The sequence below is a fragment of the Dermacentor variabilis genome, chromosome 2 (genome assembly GCF_050947875.1).
Source record: "Dermacentor variabilis isolate Ectoservices chromosome 2, ASM5094787v1, whole genome shotgun sequence".
NCBI lineage: Eukaryota > Metazoa > Arthropoda > Arachnida > Ixodida > Ixodidae > Dermacentor > Dermacentor variabilis.
This window is the reverse complement of record NC_134569.1, coordinates 219,556,766-219,582,615: the sequence shown is the minus strand read 5'-3', so window position 1 is coordinate 219,582,615 and position 25,850 is coordinate 219,556,766.

Genomic DNA, 25,850 nt, shown 5'->3' with positions numbered 1-25,850 from the left:
GCAAACAAAAGAATAGAAAAAAAAGAAAAGGTCGCAGGTGGCGTCCATTTATTTCTTCTACATTTGCGCTTATATTCGTTTTGGCGTGCTTCGATTTGTACTCCTGTGGTTGACGAGCATGTATTCACAGTTGTGAAAGGCCGTCGGTACGCCTGCGAAAGTGTTCCTTCAGAACTACCGGGCCAGAAGCGTTTAGAAATCGTTGTATATTAATCACCCATTGCAATTCATTTTCCTGTGCTGCCCTCTGCCGCAAACAGCTGGAAACATTTTCGAAGGGCGTCGGGGCTTTCGCCGGTTCATTTGTGTACCTGCGCCCACGGTGAGTGCGCTTCATGTGTGCGTTTCGCGGATCGATAATCATTAATAATGTTTTCTCCGGGCAGAATGTCGTTCGTGGAAGCCACGAAGCCGTCAATGACTACTGGGTGAGGGGGCCTGTGTGCGCTGTTGTGCAAACGGTGCGACCGATAAAGGCACGTGAAGTTCCGTTTGCCGACAAGGCTCCCCTGGAGTTTGAGGTCGCTCATTTTAGACTTGAATCTCGCATTTGGTATTTTAGTTAAACATTATTATCACATTTCGCATATTCAAAAGGTATTCGAGCGCAGCCTTCTACGCCGGATTTATCGAAGCGGTAAACTTGTTTGCATAGACATCTGCAGGCGCAGATCGTTGAGCGTCAGATATTCTGTAAAAGGTGCATCGCTGATATGAAATAATCTCTGAACGTAGCAAAACATACATAGCTGCGCATATGTGCCGAGTTGTACCACCCGGAGACGCGACAATATGAGCTGCCGAGCCACTTCAACAGTGACAACTGTGATCCAGATAACATATTACGGGCTGTTAATTTATGTCTGATTATCGCTTTTTTCAACTCCATCATACTCAGGAGTTTGCGCGTACGAGGAAACGTTTTTGAGAAAACTGTGTTCGCATAAATTAAGTGCTCTTTTACAGACCGTGTCGTTCTCTCGCGTAAAGTTGGACGCCATCGCTGACACAGGTAGTACAACTGAGAGAGGCAGTTGTTTCTTCTGGTGTAAACCAAATGCACCGGCTCTTGTTTCTCGCTTGACGCAGAGGCAAACAATGCATCTCTGGAATTGACTAATGTGTCGGCTTAGCTGCAAATATTGCCCCAACGATCTACGTAGCGAATGCGAACGGACACATATGGCAACGGTGGCGTACAGATTTTGGCACAACGCTGTGTCACCGCTTGCCGCTTATAGTGTATACGCGCCTTGGAAGTGGAGTGTAGTCATTTCTAATCGCGAACGACCGCACTGAGCTATAAAAGCTCTTTCATTCGTTCTAACTGCTTCCCTTTCAGCTCAAGTCCACTAAAAGTGTGTGCACGAGCACGACGGCTATAGGCTTAACATTCGTTGAACAGCATCAGCATTGACTCAAACTTCATGTGCACGGATGGCGTGGGAGGGTTGAATCTAGTGCATTTCAACTTTTAGGCATGTTTTGCCACACTTTGACGGCGATTAATTAGATACACAAGCGAAGGCGCTGTAGCCATTTCGCGTCGTCAGTTTGATAGCCGATCGCTTAGGCTTCGTTGGCCGGCGCAGTGATTTTCGCCGTGCTGTTGGCAAGAAAGCCCGTCGCCGAGCGGCAACTCGCGCTCGTCGGCTGCGTCGTGTTCGGCCTGATATGATAGTGTGCTTTCAGTGACGCATTGTACTGAACAGTTGGTCACTCGTTGACGTGAGCGTCTTGTCGGTTTCGTATCGACCCATTCTTACCGCGCCTTGAATGAGTACGTGAAGCCACGCGCGCGCTGCCACCACCAGCATGTGAGGGCCGACCTTGCAACAAGACTTCGTCCTCAACGTGATATGTTAAAGCGTTGCCCACGTGTAACACAAGGGATTTTGCTTAATGAATTGGTCAGCCATCAATGAAGGGCGGCAACAACGTAGCCTCACGGCGCAGTCCATACGACAACCTAGTCGCTTTCTGTTTAAAAGTTGACTTGCAGTCTTAAGCTACACATGTTTTCGGCACCGCGCTGACGCTGACGAGCTACCAGTGGAGTTTCAAGGCAATACCTGACACGAGCGTTTGTAGCGGCGTGCGTTCGAGCGCTTACTTTTTTTCTTTTCTTTTACAGGGGACTTCCCGGCACGCGGGTTTGCGCACGACCCTTCCAAGATGTTTCGCGACTAACCCGCTAGGCCTGGGCGCATGCGCCGTCGCACCATGAAAAGGGCAGATTTGCCTCAGGCGAGAAGGGAACAAAAGGATTCCGGAGTAGGTAAGGGGGAGAAAGCGTTCCCGCACACAAAACACGATGTTAACATTCGAAATGTCACCGAAGTCGTGGCGCAGTGGTTAGGGCGCCGGCCTCGGCTTCGGGAGGTGGCGGGTTCGAATCCCACCGCCGGCGGAGACCCACCGCATAAAGGGTACAAGTGTCTCCCCTGCCCGGAGCATGGCTCCAATTCGTGGGATGTGCACTTGGGGGGCGCTGCTAACTCCGCTGCGTCATTCTTCAAACCAGCTTAAAGTGGCTAGAAGCATGACGCTCTGTGGTTGCTGACATAACCCATTCGGTCGTAGACCTGAGTGGTATGTCTGGAAATTCACGCCTAAATTAACTCCACCAAAAAATACCGGCGTTGCCGTAACAGTAGCGGAGGTTGCGGCAAAAAATCGCCACCGGTGCGTCTTCTTTTTTTCTTTTTACCCCCAAAACATGTCCTTCTTTTAACCGTGAAGCTACGCTTGATGTTCACGATAAGGAGAACAAGGAACGATAATTTATATAGCTTAAAGGTCTATATATTGCGGACAAATATCGGTGTATATAAACATGGGGACTATGGGGGCCGTGAAGAAAACCTTTCGTTGAAATGTTTGTGTACTTCAGACGCTTAGAAAAAAAAAGTCGACTGCTAGCCGGTGTAGGAACATTGTAAGTTGATTAATGCCACCCTATGTATCAGTGAAAAAAAATTCTATACAAAATGACTATACAGTTATGCGGCCCATACCGCAATCCATTCACTGTTTTCTTTTTCGCCTGATGTCAGTTTTGACTGGCTAAGGCCAAAGTCAAACTCTGAAACGATAGCTCGGTGTACATTCGGTGATGAAATGTAGCCTTTATTTACCAATTTCGCCTAGTTTCAATGATCGTCAGCCTACCCATCACAATTTCAAACTGGAGGCGATTCAACTTTGACCATTGGGTATCTGCTGGTTGTGGTATCGACGAGAATAGCGCAAGAGACTCTTGGTATGTGCCAAAATTGTCAATTTTCTGCCTGTGTCAATATGGACACGAAGACGACTTGAGGAACTGGGAACGTGTTCGAACTACAACATACTCGTTCAGTATGCGATATAGGAATAGTCCAATTCATGACCAGTCGTCGATAAATAATGTGCCACGTTTACGCCAGGTATACGTACTCCTAACAAGCTGCTGGAGCCAACTTTAACGCGATAGCGTTAAGGGCCCGGTGTCCCCCAAAATATGGTGTCTGAAGCCGGCGTCGGACGTCGTTGTCGACAAAATGATTTTCAAACCAGCCTTACCAAGGTCCTCCATTTGGCGCAAGAAGGCGACTTAATTGAATGCCTCAATCTGAAATACGCCGAAAAATCGTAACGTATGACATACACACAAACCGACAGACATGATAGTGGCGGATTGCAATTTTACAATACGAGATAATATGACTATGTTACGCGAAAACTCAAAGAAACGCCTTTCCCAGCGCTTCACCATTGATGGACCGCCAACGGAGTCCGCCATTTGCAGGCGCCGTCTCGTGAGTATCTCGGGGGCGACGGAGTGGTGCGCCCAGTTCCTTGCAAAGCCTCCAGATGGCGCTCGCCTACGCCGCATCGGGCCGCACGCTGGAAGCACCATTTCTTCCAGAAAGCCCCCCTTCGTGGCTAGTGTTCGCAGCCGACGTTTCCCGGTAAACATCACAGGTACAAATGCTGCAGTTGCCGGGAAGTGTGAGAAGCAGTCAGGGATCTTTGAATGCTGTCACGTGCCACTCTTAAACGCGAAGCATAAGCGTGCTCCATTTTTTAACAGATGTATTTGATATATTGCTGAATAAAATGCAGAGGTAGAATAAACAACACAGGTCATAAGGGGAGAAGGAGGAAAGCGAGCTGCCTGATCAGATGATGCATGAACGCAGGATGACGTCATGCTTTAGTGGAGGAGGGCTGAAAGTGCACGAGAGCCAGTTATCGGGGACCGATCCACCAAGTACATCTTCAGGTCGAGCACGGGCGCATGATGGATAGCATTGCCGCAAAACGCAGCCAGCATTGTTTAGACACTGCTATTTCAATAAGTATTTCAACAGTGGTTCTATGAATAAACACAATATACTCTCACGTGTTTTAATGTAGAAGTGTTCTTGGCCCTTATATCGCGTCTACTTGTATCCGCTGATATACGCATGAATTTTCGAGGGCATGGGCACATGAGCAAAGGTAGGCTGCACTAGACAGCTAGGATTATGTTAAATGCTTTCTTGCAACCTTGTTGAGTGTTTGCCTTGTTTCTTGCGCTGATGAAATAATGTTGCGCAAGACTAGTGCATAAAGACGCCTTCAACAAAGCCGCATAAAAGAGACGTAGCGGTTAAGAGATATACATAAATAAGCATTTGTAGTGCTCGTCGTCTTATATTCGGTATGCGGATAGTGTGTCACGAAGTAAATTGAAGAAAGTTTCGTAATTACTAGCAAGTTACGTGCTTTTGCCTGTGCGTTGCTTTTATGTGATCGATTGTGCCCAGAAATGGTCAACTACGCAGTAATTTGCGGAGCAATTCTTACCGCCTTGTAGATCAACAGTCCAAACATGTATTAAGAGTATGTACATCACCGCGATATTAAAAAATGCACACATCGATCCACTTTAATATGATTGGGAAGCTTTCCAAGCATATTAGTGCCTATGCAAATAACGTAACGACAACAGTTGCAATGTTCCAATACAGATTTTCATCAAGCAAACAAAAGAATAGAAAAAAAAGAAAAGGTCGCAGGTGGCGTCCATTTATTTCTTCTACATTTGCGCTTATATTCGTTTTGGCGTGCTTCGATTTGTACTCCTGTGGTTGACGAGCATGTATTCACAGTTGTGAAAGGCCGTCGGTACGCCTGCGAAAGTGTTCCTTCAGAACTACCGGGCCAGAAGCGTTTAGAAATCGTTGTATATTAATCACCCATTGCAATTCATTTTCCTGTGCTGCCCTCTGCCGCAAACAGCTGGAAACATTTTCGAAGGGCGTCGGGGCTTTCGCCGGTTCATTTGTGTACCTGCGCCCACGGTGAGTGCGCTTCATGTGTGCGTTTCGCGGATCGATAATCATTAATAATGTTTTCTCCGGGCAGAATGTCGTTCGTGGAAGCCACGAAGCCGTCAATGACTACTGGGTGAGGGGGCCTGTGTGCGCTGTTGTGCAAACGGTGCGACCGATAAAGGCACGTGAAGTTCCGTTTGCCGACAAGGCTCCCCTGGAGTTTGAGGTCGCTCATTTTAGACTTGAATCTCGCATTTGGTATTTTAGTTAAACATTATTATCACATTTCGCATATTCAAAAGGTATTCGAGCACAGCCTTCTACGCCGGATTTATCGAAGCGGTAAACTTGTTTGCATAGACATCTGCAGGCGCAGATCGTTGAGCGTCAGATATTCTGTAAAAGGTGCATCGCTGATATGAAATAATCTCTGAACGTAGCAAAACATACATAGCTGCGCATATGTGCCGAGTTGTACCACCCGGAGACGCGACAATATGAGCTGCCGAGCCACTTCAACAGTGACAACTGTGATCCAGATAACATATTACGGGCTGTTAATTTATGTCTGATTATCGCTTTTTTCAACTCCATCATACTCAGGAGTTTGCGCGTACGAGGAAACGTTTTTGAGAAAACTGTGTTCGCATAAATTAAGTGCTCTTTTACAGACCGTGTCGTTCTCTCGCGTAAAGTTGGACGCCATCGCTGACACAGGTAGTACAACTGAGAGAGGCAGTTGTTTCTTCTGGTGTAAACCAAATGCACCGGCTCTTGTTTCTCGCTTGACGCAGAGGCAAACAATGCATCTCTGGAATTGACTAATGTGTCGGCTTAGCTGCAAATATTGCCCCAACGATCTACGTAGCGAATGCGAACGGACACATATGGCAACGGTGGCGTACAGATTTTGGCACAACGCTGTGTCACCGCTTGCCGCTTATAGTGTATACGCGCCTTGGAAGTGGAGTGTAGTCATTTCTAATCGCGAACGACCGCACTGAGCTATAAAAGCTCTTTCATTCGTTCTAACTGCTTCCCTTTCAGCTCAAGTCCACTAAAAGTGTGTGCACGAGCACGACGGCTATAGGCTTAACATTCGTTGAACAGCATCAGCATTGACTCAAACTTCATGTGCACGGATGGCGTGGGAGGGTTGAATCTAGTGCATTTCAACTTTTAGGCATGTTTTGCCACACTTTGACGGCGATTAATTAGATACACAAGCGAAGGCGCTGTAGCCATTTCGCGTCGTCAGTTTGATAGCCGATCGCTTAGGCTTCGTTGGCCGGCGCAGTGATTTTCGCCGTGCTGTTGGCAAGAAAGCCCGTCGCCGAGCGGCAACTCGCGCTCGTCGGCTGCGTCGTGTTCGGCCTGATATGATAGTGTGCTTTCAGTGACGCATTGTACTGAACAGTTGGTCACTCGTTGACGTGAGCGTCTTGTCGGTTTCGTATCGACCCATTCTTACCGCGCCTTGAATGAGTACGTGAAGCCACGCGCGCGCTGCCACCACCAGCATGTGAGGGCCGACCTTGCAACAAGACTTCGTCCTCAACGTGATATGTTAAAGCGTTGCCCACGTGTAACACAAGGGATTTTGCTTAATGAATTGGTCAGCCATCAATGAAGGGCGGCAACAACGTAGCCTCACGGCGCAGTCCATACGACAACCTAGTCGCTTTCTGTTTAAAAGTTGACTTGCAGTCTTAAGCTACACATGTTTTCGGCACCGCGCTGACGCTGACGAGCTACCAGTGGAGTTTCAAGGCAATACCTGACACGAGCGTTTGTAGCGGCGTGCGTTCGAGCGCTTACTTTTTTTCTTTTCTTTTACAGGGGACTTCCCGGCACGCGGGTTTGCGCACGACCCTTCCAAGATGTTTCGCGACTAACCCGCTAGGCCTGGGCGCATGCGCCGTCGCACCATGAAAAGGGCAGATTTGCCTCAGGCGAGAAGGGAACAAAAGGATTCCGGAGTAGGTAAGGGGGAGAAAGCGTTCCCGCACACAAAACACGATGTTAACATTCGAAATGTCACCGAAGTCGTGGCGCAGTGGTTAGGGCGCCGGCCTCGGCTTCGGGAGGTGGCGGGTTCGAATCCCACCGCCGGCGGAGACCCACCGCATAAAGGGTACAAGTGTCTCCCCTGCCCGGAGCATGGCTCCAATTCGTGGGATGTGCACTTGGGGGGCGCTGCTAACTCCGCTGCGTCATTCTTCAAACCAGCTTAAAGTGGCTAGAAGCATGACGCTCTGTGGTTGCTGACATAACCCATTCGGTCGTAGACCTGAGTGGTATGTCTGGAAATTCACGCCTAAATTAACTCCACCAAAAAATACCGGCGTTGCCGTAACAGTAGCGGAGGTTGCGGCAAAAAATCGCCACCGGTGCGTCTTCTTTTTTTCTTTTTACCCCCAAAACATGTCCTTCTTTTAACCGTGAAGCTACGCTTGATGTTCACGATAAGGAGAACAAGGAACGATATTTTATATAGCTTAAAGGTCTATATATTGCGGACAAATATCGGTGTATATAAACATGGGGACTATGGGGGCCGTGAAGAAAACCTTTCGTTGAAATGTTTGTGTACTTCAGACGCTTAGAAAAAAAAAGTCGACTGCTAGCCGGTGTAGGAACATTGTAAGTTGATTAATGCCACCCTATGTATCAGTGAAAAAAAATTCTATACAAAATGACTATACAGTTATGCGGCCCATACCGCAATCCATTCACTGTTTTCTTTTTCGCCTGATGTCAGTTTTGACTGGCTAAGGCCAAAGTCAAACTCTGAAACGATAGCTCGGTGTACATTCGGTGATGAAATGTAGTCTTTATTTACCAATTTCGCCTAGTTTCAATGATCGTCAGCCTACCCATCACAATTTCAAACTGGAGGCGATTCAACTTTGACCATTGGGTATCTGCTGGTTGTGGTATCGACGAGAATAGCGCAAGAGACTCTTGGTATGTGCCAAAATTGTCAATTTTCTGCCTGTGTCAATATGGACACGAAGACGACTTGAGGAACTGGGAACGTGTTCGAACTACAACATACTCGTTCAGTATGCGATATAGGAATAGTCCAATTCATGACCAGTCGTCGATAAATAATGTGCCACGTTTACGCCAGGTATACGTACTCCTAACAAGCTGCTGGAGCCAACTTTAACGCGATAGCGTTAAGGGCCCGGTGTCCCCCAAAATCTGGTGTCTGAAGCCGGCGTCGGACGTCGTTGTCGACAAAATGATTTTCAAACCAGCCTTACCAAGGTCCTCCATTTGGCGCAAGAAGGCGACTTAATTGAATGCCTCAATCTGAAATACGCCGAAAAATCGTAACGTATGACATACACACAAACCGACAGACATGATAGTGGCGGATTGTAATTTTACAATACGAGATAATATGACTATGTTACGCGAAAACTCAAAGAAACGCCTTTCCCAGCGCTTCACCATTGATGGACCGCCAACGGAGTCCGCCATTTGCAGGCGCCGTCTCGTGAGTATCTCGGGGGCGACGGAGTGGTGCGCCCAGTTCCTTGCAAAGCCTCCAGATGGCGCTCGCCTACGCCGCATCGGGCCGCACGCTGGAAGCACCATTTCTTCCAGAAAGCCCCCCTTCGTGGCTAGTGTTCGCAGCCGACGTTTCCCGGTAAACATCACAGGTACAAATGCTGCAGTTGCCGGGAAGTGTGAGAAGCAGTCAGGGATCTTTGAATGCTGTCACGTGCCACTCTTAAACGCGAAGCATAAGCGTGCTCCATTTTTTAACAGATGTATTTGATATATTGCTGAATAAAATGCAGAGGTAGAATAAACAACACAGGTCATAAGGGGAGAAGGAGGAAAGCGAGCTGCCTGATCAGATGATGCATGAACGCAGGATGACGTCATGCTTTAGTGGAGGAGGGCTGAAAGTGCACGAGAGCCAGTTATCGGGGACCGATCCACCAAGTACATCTTCAGGTCGAGCACGGGCGCATGATGGATAGCATTGCCGCAAAACGCAGCCAGCATTGTTTAGACACTGCTATTTCAATAAGTATTTCAACAGTGGTTCTATGAATAAACACAATATACTCTCACGTGTTTTAATGTAGAAGTGTTCTTGGCCCTTATATCGCGTCTACTTGTATCCGCTGATATACGCATGAATTTTCGAGGGCATGGGCACATGAGCAAAGGTAGGCTGCACTAGACAGCTAGGATTATGTTAAATGCTTTCTTGCAACCTTGTTGAGTGTTTGCCTTGTTTCTTGCGCTGATGAAATAATGTTGCGCAAGACTAGTGCATAAAGACGCCTTCAACAAAGCCGCATAAAAGAGACGTAGCGGTTAAGAGATATACATAAATAAGCATTTGTAGTGCTCGTCGTCTTATATTCGGTATGCGGATAGTGTGTCACGAAGTAAATTGAAGAAAGTTTCGTAATTACTAGCAAGTTACGTGCTTTTGCCTGTGCGTTGCTTTTATGTGATCGATTGTGCCCAGAAATGGTCAACTACGCAGTAATTTGCGGAGCAATTCTTACCGCCTTGTAGATCAACAGTCCAAACATGTATTAAGAGTATGTACATCACCGCGATATTAAAAAATGCACACATCGATCCACTTTAATATGATTGGGAAGCTTTCCAAGCATATTAGTGCCTATGCAAATAACGTAACGACAACAGTTGCAATGTTCCAATACAGATTTTCATCAAGCAAACAAAAGAATAGAAAAAAAAGAAAAGGTCGCAGGTGGCGTCCATTTATTTCTTCTACATTTGCGCTTATATTCGTTTTGGCGTGCTTCGATTTGTACTCCTGTGGTTGACGAGCATGTATTCACAGTTGTGAAAGGCCGTCGGTACGCCTGCGAAAGTGTTCCTTCAGAACTACCGGGCCAGAAGCGTTTAGAAATCGTTGTATATTAATCACCCATTGCAATTCATTTTCCTGTGCTGCCCTCTGCCGCAAACAGCTGGAAACATTTTCGAAGGGCGTCGGGGCTTTCGCCGGTTCATTTGTGTACCTGCGCCCACGGTGAGTGCGCTTCATGTGTGCGTTTCGCGGATCGATAATCATTAATAATGTTTTCTCCGGGCAGAATGTCGTTCGTGGAAGCCACGAAGCCGTCAATGACTACTGGGTGAGGGGGCCTGTGTGCGCTGTTGTGCAAACGGTGCGACCGATAAAGGCACGTGAAGTTCCGTTTGCCGACAAGGCTCCCCTGGAGTTTGAGGTCGCTCATTTTAGACTTGAATCTCGCATTTGGTATTTTAGTTAAACATTATTATCACATTTCGCATATTCAAAAGGTATTCGAGCACAGCCTTCTACGCCGGATTTATCGAAGCGGTAAACTTGTTTGCATAGACATCTGCAGGCGCAGATCGTTGAGCGTCAGATATTCTGTAAAAGGTGCATCGCTGATATGAAATAATCTCTGAACGTAGCAAAACATACATAGCTGCGCATATGTGCCGAGTTGTACCACCCGGAGACGCGACAATATGAGCTGCCGAGCCACTTCAACAGTGACAACTGTGATCCAGATAACATATTACGGGCTGTTAATTTATGTCTGATTATCGCTTTTTTCAACTCCATCATACTCAGGAGTTTGCGCGTACGAGGAAACGTTTTTGAGAAAACTGTGTTCGCATAAATTAAGTGCTCTTTTACAGACCGTGTCGTTCTCTCGCGTAAAGTTGGACGCCATCGCTGACACAGGTAGTACAACTGAGAGAGGCAGTTGTTTCTTCTGGTGTAAACCAAATGCACCGGCTCTTGTTTCTCGCTTGACGCAGAGGCAAACAATGCATCTCTGGAATTGACTAATGTGTCGGCTTAGCTGCAAATATTGCCCCAACGATCTACGTAGCGAATGCGAACGGACACATATGGCAACGGTGGCGTACAGATTTTGGCACAACGCTGTGTCACCGCTTGCCGCTTATAGTGTATACGCGCCTTGGAAGTGGAGTGTAGTCATTTCTAATCGCGAACGACCGCACTGAGCTATAAAAGCTCTTTCATTCGTTCTAACTGCTTCCCTTTCAGCTCAAGTCCACTAAAAGTGTGTGCACGAGCACGACGGCTATAGGCTTAACATTCGTTGAACAGCATCAGCATTGACTCAAACTTCATGTGCACGGATGGCGTGGGAGGGTTGAATCTAGTGCATTTCAACTTTTAGGCATGTTTTGCCACACTTTGACGGCGATTAATTAGATACACAAGCGAAGGCGCTGTAGCCATTTCGCGTCGTCAGTTTGATAGCCGATCGCTTAGGCTTCGTTGGCCGGCGCAGTGATTTTCGCCGTGCTGTTGGCAAGAAAGCCCGTCGCCGAGCGGCAACTCGCGCTCGTCGGCTGCGTCGTGTTCGGCCTGATATGATAGTGTGCTTTCAGTGACGCATTGTACTGAACAGTTGGTCACTCGTTGACGTGAGCGTCTTGTCGGTTTCGTATCGACCCATTCTTACCGCGCCTTGAATGAGTACGTGAAGCCACGCGCGCGCTGCCACCACCAGCATGTGAGGGCCGACCTTGCAACAAGACTTCGTCCTCAACGTGATATGTTAAAGCGTTGCCCACGTGTAACACAAGGGATTTTGCTTAATGAATTGGTCAGCCATCAATGAAGGGCGGCAACAACGTAGCCTCACGGCGCAGTCCATACGACAACCTAGTCGCTTTCTGTTTAAAAGTTGACTTGCAGTCTTAAGCTACACATGTTTTCGGCACCGCGCTGACGCTGACGAGCTACCAGTGGAGTTTCAAGGCAATACCTGACACGAGCGTTTGTAGCGGCGTGCGTTCGAGCGCTTACTTTTTTTCTTTTCTTTTACAGGGGACTTCCCGGCACGCGGGTTTGCGCACGACCCTTCCAAGATGTTTCGCGACTAACCCGCTAGGCCTGGGCGCATGCGCCGTCGCACCATGAAAAGGGCAGATTTGCCTCAGGCGAGAAGGGAACAAAAGGATTTCGGAGTAGGTAAGGGGGAGAAAGCGCTCCCGCACACAAAACACGATGTTAACATTCGAAATGTCACCGAAGTCGTGGCGCAGTGGTTAGGGCGCCGGCCTCGGCTTCGGGAGGTGGCGGGTTCGAATCCCACCGCCGGCGGAGACCCACCGCATAAAGGGTACAAGTGTCTCCCCTGCCCGGAGCATGGCTCCAATTCGTGGGATGTGCACTTGGGGGCGCTGCTAACTCCGCTGCGTCATTCTTCAAACCAGCTTAAAGTGGCTAGAAGCATGACGCTCTGTGGTTGCTGACATAACCCATTCGGTCGTAGACCTGAGTGGTATGTCTGGAAATTCACGCCTAAATTAACTCCACCAAAAAATACCGGCGTTGCCGTAACAGTAGCGGAGGTTGCGGCAAAAAATCGCCACCGGTGCGTCTTCTTTTTTTCTTTTTACCCCCAAAACATGTCCTTCTTTTAACCGTGAAGCTACGCTTGATGTTCACGATAAGGAGAACAAGGAACGATATTTTATATAGCTTAAAGGTCTATATATTGCGGACAAATATCGGTGTATATAAACATGGGGACTATGGGGGCCGTGAAGAAAACCTTTCGTTGAAATGTTTGTGTACTTCAGACGCTTAGAAAAAAAAAGTCGACTGCTAGCCGGTGTAGGAACATTGTAAGTTGATTAATGCCACCCTATGTATCAGTGAAAAAAAATTCTATACAAAATGACTATACAGTTATGCGGCCCATACCGCAATCCATTCACTGTTTTCTTTTTCGCCTGATGTCAGTTTTGACTGGCTAAGGCCAAAGTCAAACTCTGAAACGATAGCTCGGTGTACATTCGGTGATGAAATGTAGCCTTTATTTACCAATTTCGCCTAGTTTCAATGATCGTCAGCCTACCCATCACAATTTCAAACTGGAGGCGATTCAACTTTGACCATTGGGTATCTGCTGGTTGTGGTATCGACGAGAATAGCGCAAGAGACTCTTGGTATGTGCCAAAATTGTCAATTTTCTGCCTGTGTCAATATGGACACGAAGACGACTTGAGGAACTGGGAACGTGTTCGAACTACAACATACTCGTTCAGTATGCGATATAGGAATAGTCCAATTCATGACCAGTCGTCGATAAATAATGTGCCACGTTTACGCCAGGTATACGTACTCCTAACAAGCTGCTGGAGCCAACTTTAACGCGATAGCGTTAAGGGCCCGGTGTCCCCCAAAATCTGGTGTCTGAAGCCGGCGTCGGACGTCGTTGTCGACAAAATGATTTTCAAACCAGCCTTACCAAGGTCCTCCATTTGGCGCAAGAAGGCGACTTAATTGAATGCCTCAATCTGAAATACGCCGAAAAATCGTAACGTATGACATACACACAAACCGACAGACATGATAGTGGCGGATTGTAATTTTACAATACGAGATAATATGACTATGTTACGCGAAAACTCAAAGAAACGCCTTTCCCAGCGCTTCACCATTGATGGACCGCCAACGGAGTCCGCCATTTGCAGGCGCCGTCTCGTGAGTATCTCGGGGGCGACGGAGTGGTGCGCCCAGTTCCTTGCAAAGCCTCCAGATGGCGCTCGCCTACGCCGCATCGGGCCGCACGCTGGAAGCACCATTTCTTCCAGAAAGCCCCCCTTCGTGGCTAGTGTTCGCAGCCGACGTTTCCCGGTAAACATCACAGGTACAAATGCTGCAGTTGCCGGGAAGTGTGAGAAGCAGTCAGGGATCTTTGAATGCTGTCACGTGCCACTCTTAAACGCGAAGCATAAGCGTGCTCCATTTTTTAACAGATGTATTTGATATATTGCTGAATAAAATGCAGAGGTAGAATAAACAACACAGGTCATAAGGGGAGAAGGAGGAAAGCGAGCTGCCTGATCAGATGATGCATGAACGCAGGATGACGTCATGCTTTAGTGGAGGAGGGCTGAAAGTGCACGAGAGCCAGTTATCGGGGACCGATCCACCAAGTACATCTTCAGGTCGAGCACGGGCGCATGATGGATAGCATTGCCGCAAAACGCAGCCAGCATTGTTTAGACACTGCTATTTCAATAAGTATTTCAACAGTGGTTCTATGAATAAACACAATATACTCTCACGTGTTTTAATGTAGAAGTGTTCTTGGCCCTTATATCGCGTCTACTTGTATCCGCTGATATACGCATGAATTTTCGAGGGCATGGGCACATGAGCAAAGGTAGGCTGCACTAGACAGCTAGGATTATGTTAAATGCTTTCTTGCAACCTTGTTGAGTGTTTGCCTTGTTTCTTGCGCTGATGAAATAATGTTGCGCAAGACTAGTGCATAAAGACGCCTTCAACAAAGCCGCATAAAAGAGACGTAGCGGTTAAGAGATATACATAAATAAGCATTTGTAGTGCTCGTCGTCTTATATTCGGTATGCGGATAGTGTGTCACGAAGTAAATTGAAGAAAGTTTCGTAATTACTAGCAAGTTACGTGCTTTTGCCTGTGCGTTGCTTTTATGTGATCGATTGTGCCCAGAAATGGTCAACTACGCAGTAATTTGCGGAGCAATTCTTACCGCCTTGTAGATCAACAGTCCAAACATGTATTAAGAGTATGTACATCACCGCGATATTTATAAATGCACACATCGATCCACTTTAATATGATTGGGAAGCTTTCCAAGCATATTAGTGCCTATGCAAATAACGTAACGACAACAGTTGCAATGTTCCAATACAGATTTTCATCAAGCAAACAAAAGAATAGAAAAAAAAGAAAAGGTCGCAGGTGGCGTCCATTTATTTCTTCTACATTTGCGCTTATATTCGTTTTGGCGTGCTTCGATTTGTACTCCTGTGGTTGACGAGCATGTATTCACAGTTGTGAAAGGCCGTCGGTACGCCTGCGAAAGTGTTCCTTCAGAACTACCGGGCCAGAAGCGTTTAGAAATCGTTGTATATTAATCACCCATTGCAATTCATTTTCCTGTGCTGCCCTCTGCCGCAAACAGCTGGAAACATTTTCGAAGGGCGTCGGGGCTTTCGCCGGTTCATTTGTGTACCTGCGCCCACGGTGAGTGCGCTTCATGTGTGCGTTTCGCGGATCGATAATCATTAATAATGTTTTCTCCGGGCAGAATGTCGTTCGTGGAAGCCACGAAGCCGTCAATGACTACTGGGTGAGGGGGCCTGTGTGCGCTGTTGTGCAAACGGTGCGACCGATAAAGGCACGTGAAGTTCCGTTTGCCGACAAGGCTCCCCTGGAGTTTGAGGTCGCTCATTTTAGACTTGAATCTCGCATTTGGTATTTTAGTTAAACATTATTATCACATTTCGCATATTCAAAAGGTATTCGAGCGCAGCCTTCTACGCCGGATTTATCGAAGCGGTAAACTTGTTTGCATAGACATCTGCAGGCGCAGATCGTTGAGCGTCAGATATTCTGTAAAAGGTGCATCGCTGATATGAAATAATCTCTGAACGTAGCAAAACATACATAGCTGCGCATATGTGCCGAGTTGTACCACCCGGAGACGCGACAATATGAGCTGCCGAGCCACTTCAACAGTGACAACTGTGATCCAGATAACATATTACGGGCTGTTAATTTATGTCTGATTATCGCTTTTTTCAACTCCATCATACTCAGGAGTTTGCGCGTACGAGGAAACGTTTTTGAGAAAACTGTGTTCGCATAAATTAAGTGCTCTTTTACAGACCGTGTCGTTCTCTCGCGTAAAGTTGGACGCCATCGCTGACACAGGTAGTACAACTGAGAGAGGCAGTTGTTTCTTCTGGTGTAAACCAAATGCACCGGCTCTTGTTTCTCGCTTGACGCAGAGGCAAACAATGCATCTCTGGAATTGACTAATGTGTCGGCTTAGCTGCAAATATTGCCCCAACGATCTACGTAGCGAATGCGAACGGACACATATGGCAACGGTGGCGTACAGATTTTGGCACAACGCTGTGTCACCGCTTGCCGCTTATAGTGTATACGCGCCTTGGAAGTGGAGTGTAGTCATTTCTAATCGCGAACGACCGCACTGAGCTATAAAAGCTCTTTCATTCGTTCTAACTGCTTCCCTTTCAGCTCAAGTCCACTAAAAGTGTGTGCACGAGCACGACGGCTATAGGCTTAACATTCGTTGAACAGCATCAGCATTGACTCAAACTTCATGTGCACGGATGGCGTGGGAGGGTTGAATCTAGTGCATTTCAACTTTTAGGCATGTTTTGCCACACTTTGACGGCGATTAATTAGATACACAAGCGAAGGCGCTGTAGCCATTTCGCGTCGTCAGTTTGATAGCCGATCGCTTAGGCTTCGTTGGCCGGCGCAGTGATTTTCGCCGTGCTGTTGGCAAGAAAGCCCGTCGCCGAGCGGCAACTCGCGCTCGTCGGCTGCGTCGTGTTCGGCCTGATATGATAGTGTGCTTTCAGTGACGCATTGTACTGAACAGTTGGTCACTCGTTGACGTGAGCGTCTTGTCGGTTTCGTATCTACCCATTCTTACCGCGCCTTGAATGAGTACGTGAAGCCACGCGCGCGCTGCCACCACCAGCATGTGAGGGCCGACCTTGCAACAAGACTTCGTCCTCAACGTGATATGTTAAAGCGTTGCCCACGTGTAACACAAGGGATTTTGCTTAATGAATTGGCCAGCCATCAATGAAGGGCGGCAACAACGTAGCCTCACGGCGCAGTCCATACGACAACCTAGTCGCTTTCTGTTTAAAAGTTGACTTGCAGTCTTAAGCTACACATGTTTTCGGCACCGCGCTGACGCTGACGAGCTACCAGTGGAGTTTCAAGGCAATACCTGACACGAGCGTTTGTAGCGGCGTGCGTTCGAGCGCTTACTTTTTTTCTTTTCTTTTACAGGGGACTTCCCGGCACGCGGGTTTGCGCACGACCCTTCCAAGATGTTTCGCGACTAACCCGCTAGGCCTGGGCGCATGCGCCGTCGCACCATGAAAAGGGCAGATTTGCCTCAGGCGAGAAGGGAACAAAAGGATTCCGGAGTAGGTAAGGGGGAGAAAGCGTTCCCGCACACAAAACACGATGTTAACATTCGAAATGTCACCGAAGTCGTGGCGCAGTGGTTAGGGCGCCGGCCTCGGCTTCGGGAGGTGGCGGGTTCGAATCCCACCGCCGGCGGAGACCCACCGCATAAAGGGTACAAGTGTCTCCCCTGCCCGGAGCATGGCTCCAATTCGTGGGATGTGCACTTGGGGGGCGCTGCTAACTCCGCTGCGTCATTCTTCAAACCAGCTTAAAGTGGCTAGAAGCATGACGCTCTGTGGTTGCTGACATAACCCATTCGGTCGTAGACCTGAGTGGTATGTCTGGAAATTCACGCCTAAATTAACTCCACCAAAAAATACCGGCGTTGCCGTAACAGTAGCGGAGGTTGCGGCAAAAAATCGCCACCGGTGCGTCTTCTTTTTTTCTTTTTACCCCCAAAACATGTCCTTCTTTTAACCGTGAAGCTACGCTTGATGTTCACGATAAGGAGAACAAGGAACGATATTTTATATAGCTTAAAGGTCTATATATTGCGGACAAATATCGGTGTATATAAACATGGGGACTATGGGGGCCGTGAAGAAAACCTTTCGTTGAAATGTTTGTGTACTTCAGACGCTTAGAAAAAAAAAGTCGACTGCTAGCCGGTGTAGGAACATTGTAAGTTGATTAATGCCACCCTATGTATCAGTGAAAAAAAATTCTATACAAAATGACTATACAGTTATGCGGCCCATACCGCAATCCATTCACTGTTTTCTTTTTCGCCTGATGTCAGTTTTGACTGGCTAAGGCCAAAGTCAAACTCTGAAACGATAGCTCGGTGTACATTCGGTGATGAAATGTAGCCTTTATTTACCAATTTCGCCTAGTTTCAATGATCGTCAGCCTACCCATCACAATTTCAAACTGGAGGCGATTCAACTTTGACCATTGGGTATCTGCTGGTTGTGGTATCGACGAGAATAGCGCAAGAGACTCTTGGTATGTGCCAAAATTGTCAATTTTCTGCCTGTGTCAATATGGACACGAAGACGACTTGAGGAACTGGGAACGTGTTCGAACTACAACATACTCGTTCAGTATGCGATATAGGAATAGTCCAATTCATGACCAGTCGTCGATAAATAATGTGCCACGTTTACGCCAGGTATACGTACTCCTAACAAGCTGCTGGAGCCAAATTTAACGCGATAGCGTTACGGGCCCGGTGTCCCCCAAAATCTGGTGTCTGAAGCCGGCGTCGGACGTCGTTGTCGACAAAATGATTTTCAAACCAGCCTTACCAAGGTCCTCCATTTGGCGCAAGAAGGCGACTTAATTGAATGCCTCAATCTGAAATACGCCGAAAAATCGTAACGTATGACATACACACAAACCGACAGACATGATAGTGGCGGATTGTAATTTTACAATACGAGATAATATGACTATGTTACGCGAAAACTCAAAGAAACGCCTTTCCCAGCGCTTCACCATTGATGGACCGCCAACGGAGTCCGCCATTTGCAGGCGCCGTCTCGTGAGTATCTCGGGGGCGACGGAGTGGTGCGCCCAGTTCCTTGCAATGCCTCCAGATGGCGCTCGCCTACGCCGCATCGGGCCTCACGCTGGAAGCACCATTTCTTCCAGAAAGCCCCCCTTCGTGGCTAGCGTTCGCAGCCGACGTTTCCCGGTAAACATCACAGGTACAAATGCTGCAGTTGCCGGGAAGTGTGAGAAGCAGTCAGGGATCTTTGAATGCTGTCACGTGCCACTCTTAAACGCGAAGCATAAGCGTGCTCCATTTTTTAACAGATGTATTTGATATATTGCTGAATAAAATGCAGAGGTAGAATAAACAACACAGGTCATAAGGGGAGATGGAGGAAAGCGAGCTGCCTGATCAGATGATGCATGAACGCAGGATGACGTCATGCTTTAGTGGAGGAGGGCTGAAAGTGCACGAGAGCCAGTTATCGGGGACCGATCCACCAAGTACATCTTCAGGTCGAGCACGGGCGCATGATGGATAGCATTGCCGCAAAACGCAGCCAGCATTGTTTAGATACTGCTATTTCATTAAGTATTTCAACAGTGGTTCTATGAATAAACACAATATACTTTCACGTGTTTTAATGTAGAAGTGTTCTTGGCCCTTATATCGCGTCTACTTGTATCCGCTGATATACGCATGAATTTTCGATTGCATGGGCATATGAGCAAAGGTAGGCTGCACAAGACAGCTAGGATTATGTTAAATGCTTTCTTCCAACCTTGTTGAGTGTTTGCCTATTGCACTTGTTTCTTGCGCTGATGAAATAATGTTGCGCAAGACTAGTGCATAAAGACGCCTTCAGCAAAGCCGCATAAAAGAGACGTAGCGGTTAAGAGATATACATAAATAAGCATTAGTAGTGCTCGTCGTCTTATATTCGGTATGCGGATAGTGTGTCACGAAGTAAATTGAAGAAAGTTTCGTAATTACTAGCAAGTCACGTGCTTTTGCCTGTGCGTTGCTTTTATGTGATCGATTGTGCCCAGAAATGGTCAACTACGCAGTAATTTGAGGAGAAATTCTTACCGCCTTGTAGATGAACAGTCCAAACATGTATTAAGAGTATGTACATCACCGCGATATTAAAAAATGCACACATCGATCCACTTTAATATGATTGGGAAGCTTTCCAAGCATATTAGTGCCTATGCAAATAACGTAACGACAACAGTTGCAATGTTCCAATACACATTTTCATCAAGCAAACAAAATAATAGAAAAAAAAAAGGTCGCAGGTGGCGTCCATATATTTCTTCTACATTTGCGCTTATATTCGTTTTGGCGTGCTTCTATTTGTACTCCTGTGGTTGGCGAGCATGTATGCACAGTTGTGAAAGGCCGTCGGTACGCCTGCGAAAGTGTTCCTTCAGAACTACCGGGCCAGAAGCGTTTAGAAATCGTTGTATATTAATTACCCATTGCGTTTCATTTTCCTGTGCTGCCCTCTGCCGCAAACAGCTGGAAACATTTTCGAAGGGCGTCGGGGCTTTCGCCGGTTCATTTGTGTACCTGCGCCCACGGTGAGTGCGCTTCATGTGTGCGTTTCGCGGATCAATAATCGTTAATAATGTTTTCTCCGGGCAGAATGTCGTTCGTGGAAGCCACGAAGCCGTCAATGACTACTGGGTGAGGGGGCCTGTGTGCGCTGTTGTGCAAACGGTGCGACCGATAAAGGCACGTGAAGATCCCTTTGCCGACAAGGCTCCCTTGGAGTTTGAGGTCGCTCATTTTAGACTTGAATCTCGCATTTGGTATTTTTGTTAAACATTATTATCACATTTCGCATATTCAAAAGGTATTCGAGCGCAGCCTTCTACGCCGGATTTATCGAAGCGGCAAACATGTTTGCATAGACATCTGCAGGCGCAGATCGTTGAGCGTCAGATATTCTGTAAAAGGTGCATCGCTGATATGAAATAATCTCTGAACGTAGCAAAACATACATAGCTGCGCATATGTGCCGAGTTGTACCACCCGGAGACGCGACAATATGAGCTGCCGAGCCACTTCAACAATGACAACTGTGATCCAGATAACATATTACGGGCTGATAATTTATTTCTGATTATCGCTTTTTTGAACTCCATCATACTCAGGAGTTTGCGCGTACCAGGAAACGTTTTTGAGAAAACTGTGTTCGCATAAATTAAGTGCTCATTTACAGACCGTGTCGTTCTCTCGCGTAAAGTTGGACGCCATCGCTGACACAGGTAGTACAACTGAGAGAGGCAGTTGTTTCTTCTGGTGTAAACCAAATGCACCCGCTCTTGTTTCTCGCTTGACGCAGAGGCAAACAATGCATCTCTGGAATTGACTAATGTGTCGGCTTAGCTGCAAATATTGCCCCAACGATCTACGTAGCGAATGCGAACGGACACATATGGCAACGGTGGCGTACAGATTTTGGCACAACGCTGTGTCACCGCTTGCCGCTTATAGTGTATAGGCGCCTTGCGAAGTGGAGTGTAGTCATTTCTAATCGCGAACGACCGCACTGAGCTATAAAAGCTCTTTCATTCGTTCTAACTGCTTCCCTTTCAGCTCAAGTCCACCAAAAGTGTGTGCACGAGCACGACGGCATTAGGCTTAACATTCGTTGAACAGCATCAGCATTGACTCAAACTTCATGTGCACGGATGGCGTGGGAGGGTTGAATCTTGTGCATTTCAACTTTCAGGCATGTTTTTCCACACTTTGACGGCGATTAATTAGATACACAAGCGAAGGCGCTGTCGCCATTTCGCGTCGTCAGTTTGATAGCCGATCGCTCAGGCTTCGTTGGCCGGCGCAGTGATTTTCGCGGTGCTGTTGGCAAGAAAGCCCGTCGCCGTGCGGCAACTCGAGCTCGTCGGCTGCGTCGTGTTCGGCCTGATATGATAGTGTGCTTTCAGTGACGCATTGTACTGAACAGTTGGTCACTCGTTGACGTGAGCGTCTTGTCGGTTTCGTATCGACCCAGTCTTACCGCGCCTTGAATGAGTACGTGAAGCCACGCGCGCGCTGCCACCACCAGCATGTGAGGGCCGACCTTGCAACAAGACTTCGTCCTCAACGTGATATGTTAAAGCGTTGCCCAAGTGTAACACAAGGGCTTTTGCTTAATGAATTGGCCAGCCATCAATGAAGGGCGGCAACAACGTAGCGTCACGGCGCAGTCCATACGACAACCTAGTCGCTTTCTGTTTAAAAGTTGACTTGCAGTCTTAAGCTACACATGTTTTCGGCACCGCGCTGACGCTGACGAGCTACCAGTGGAGTTTCAAGGCAATACCTGACACGAGCGTTTGTAGCGGCGTGCGTTCGAGCGCTTACTTTTTTTCTTTTCTTTTACAGGGGACTTCCCGGCACGCGGGTTTGCGCACGACCCTTCCAAGATGTTTCGCGACTAACCCGCTACGCCTGGGCGCATGCGCCGTCGCACCATGAAAAGGGCAGATTTGCCTCAGGCGAGAAGGGAACAAAAGGATTCCGGAGTAGGTAAGGGGGAGAAAGCGTTCCCGCACACAAAACACGATGTTAACATTCGAAATGTCACCGAAGTCGTGGCGCAGTGGTTAGGGCGCCGGCCTCGGCTTCGGGAGGTGGCGGGTTCGAATCCCACCGCCGGCGGAGACCCACCGCATAAAGGTTACAAGTGTCTCCCCTGCCCGGAGCATGGCTCTAATTCGTGGCATGTGCACTTGGGGGGCGCTGCTAACTCCGCTGCGTCATTCTTCAAACCAGCTTAAAGTGGCTAGAAGCATGACGCTCTGTGGTTGCTGACATAACCCATTCGGTCGTAGACCTGAGTGGTATGTCTGGCAATTCACGCCTAAATTAATCCCCACCAAAAAATACCGGCGTTGCCGTAACAGTAGCGGAGGTTGCGGCAAAAAATCGCCACCGGTGCGTCTTCTTTTTTTCTTTTTACCCCCAAAACATGTCCTTCTTTTAACCGTGAAGCTACGCTTGATGTTCACGATAAGGAGAACAAGGAACGATATTTTATATAGCTTAAAGGTCTATATATTGCGGACAAATATCGGTGTATATAAACATGGGGACTATGGGGGCCGTGAAGAAAACCTTTCGTTGAAATGTTTGTGTACTTCAGACGCTTAGAAAAAAAAAGTCGACTGCTAGCCGGTGTAGGAACATTGTAAGTTGATTAATGCCACCCTATGTATCAGTGAAAAAAAATTCTATACAAAATGACTATACAGTTATGCGGCCCATACCGCAATCCATTCACTGTTTTCTTTTTCGCCTGATGTCAGTTTTGACTGGCTAAGACCAAAGTCAAACTCTGAAACGATAGCTCGGTGTACATTCGGTGATGAAATGTAGCCTTTATTTACCAATTTCGCCTAGTTTCAATGATCGTCAGCCTACCCATCACAATTTCAAACTGGAGGCGATTCAACTTTGACCATTGGGTATCTGCTGGTTGTGGTATCGACGAGAATAGCGCAAGAGACTCTTGGTATGTGCCAAAATTGTCAATTTTCTGCCTGTTGCAATATGGACACGTAGACGACTTGAGGAACTGGGAACGTGTTCGAACTACAACATACTCGTTCAGTATGCGATATAGGAATGGTCCAATTCATGACCAGTCGTCGATAAATAATGTGCCACGTTTACGCCAGGTATACGTACTCCTAACAAGCTGCTGGAGCCAACTTTAACGCGATAGCGTTAAGCGCCCGGTGTCCCCCAAAATATGGTGTCTGAAGCCGGCGTCGGACGTCGTTGTCGACAAAATGATTTTCAAACCAGCCATACTAAGGTCCTCCATTTGGCGCTAGAAGGCGACTTAATTGAATTCCTCAATCTGAAATACGCCGAAAAATCGTAACGTATGACATACACACAAACCGACAGACATGATAGTGGCGGATTGTAATTTTACAATACGAGATAATATGACTATGTTACGCGAAAACTCAAAGAAACGCCTTTCCCAGCGCTTCACCATTGATGGACCGCCAACGGAGTCCGCCATTTGCAGGCGCCGTCTCGTGAGTATCTCGGGGGCGACGGAGTGGTGCGCCCAGTTCCTTGCAATGCCTCCAGATGGCGCTCGCCTACGCCGCATCGGGCCGCACGCTGGAAGCACCATTTCTTCCAGAAAGCCCCCCTTCGTGGCTAGCGTTCGCAGCCGACGTTTCCCGGTAAACATCACAGGTACAAATGCTGCAGTTGCCGGGAAGTGTGAGAAGCAGTCAGGGATCTTTGAATGCTGTCACGTGCCACTCTTAAACGCGAAGCATAAGCGTGCTCCATTTTTTAACAGATGTATTTGATATATTGCTGAATAAAATGCAGAGGTAGAATAAACAACACAGGTCATAAGGGGAGAAGGAGGAAAGCGAGCTGCCTGATCAGATGATGCATGAACGCAGGATGACGTCATGCTTTAGTGGAGGAGGGCTGAAAGTGCACGAGAGCCAGTTATCGGGGGCCGATCCACCAAGTACATCTTCAGGTCGAGCGCGGGCGCATGATGGATAGCATTGCCGCAAAACGCAGCCAGCATTGTTTAGATACTGCTATTTCATTAAGTATTTCAACAGTGGTTCTATGAATAAACACAACATACTTTCACGTGTTTTAATGTAGAAGTGTTCTTGGCCCTTATATCGCGTCTACTTGTATCCGCTGATATACGCATGAATTTTCGAGGGCATGGGCATATGAGCAAAGGTAGGCTGCACAAGACAGCTAGGATTATGTTAAATGCTTTCTTCCAACCTTGTTGAGTGTTTGCCTATTGCACTTGTTTCTTGCGCTGATGAAATAATGTAGCGCAAGACTAGTGCATAAAGACGCCTTCAGCAAAGCCGCATAAAAGAGACGTAGCGGTTAAGAGATATACATAAATAAGCATTAGTAGTGCTCGTCGTCTTATATTCGGTATGCGGATAGTGTGTCACGAAGTAAATTGAAGAAAGTTTCGTAATTACTAGCAAGTCACGTGCTTTTGCCTGTGCGTTGCTTTTATGTGATCGATTGTGCCCAGAAATGGTCAACTACGCAGTAATTTGAGGAGAAATTCTTACCGCCTTGTAGATCAACAGTCCAAACATGTATTAAGAGTATGTACATCACCGCGATATTAAAAAATGCACACATCGATCCACTTTAATATGATTGGGAAGCTTTCCAAGCATATTAGTGCCTATGCAAATAACGTAACGACAACAGTTGCAATGTTCCAATACAGATTTTCATCAAGCAAACAAAAGAATAGGACAAAAAGAAAAGGTCGCAGGTGGCGTCTATTTATTTCTTCTACATTTGCGCTTATATTCGTTTTGGCGTGCTTCGATTTGTACTCCTGTGGTTGACGAGCATGTATTCACAGTTGTGAAAGGCCGTCGGTACGCCTGCGAAAGTGTTCCTTCAGAACTACCGGGCCAGAAGCGTTTAGAAATCGTTGTATATTAATTACCCATTGCGTTTCATTTTCCTGTGCTGCCCTCTGCCGCAAACAGCTGGAAACATTTTCGAAGGGCGTCGGGGCTTTCGCCGGTTCATTTGTGTACCTGAGCCCACGGTGAGTGCGCTTCATGTGTGCGTTTCGCGGATCGATAATCATTAATAATGTTTTCTCCGGGCAGAATGTCGTTCGTGGAAGCCACGAAGCCGTCAATGACTACTGGGTGAGGGGGCCTGTGTGCGCTGTTGTGCAAACGGTGCGACCGATAAAGGCACGTGAAGTTCCGTTTGCCGACAAGGCTCCCTTGGAGTTTGAGGTCGCTCATTTTAGACTTGAATCTCGCATTTGGTATTTTTGTTAAACATTATTATCACATTTCGCATATTCAAAAGGTATTCGAGCGCAGCCTTCTACGCTGGATTTATCGAAGCGGTAAACTTGTTTGCATAGACATCTGCAGGCGCAGATCGTTGAGCGTCAGATATTCTGTAAAAGGTGCATCGCTGATATGAAATAATCTCTGAACGTAGCAAAACATACATAGCTGCGCATATGTGCCGAGTTGTACCACCCGGAGACGCGACAATATGA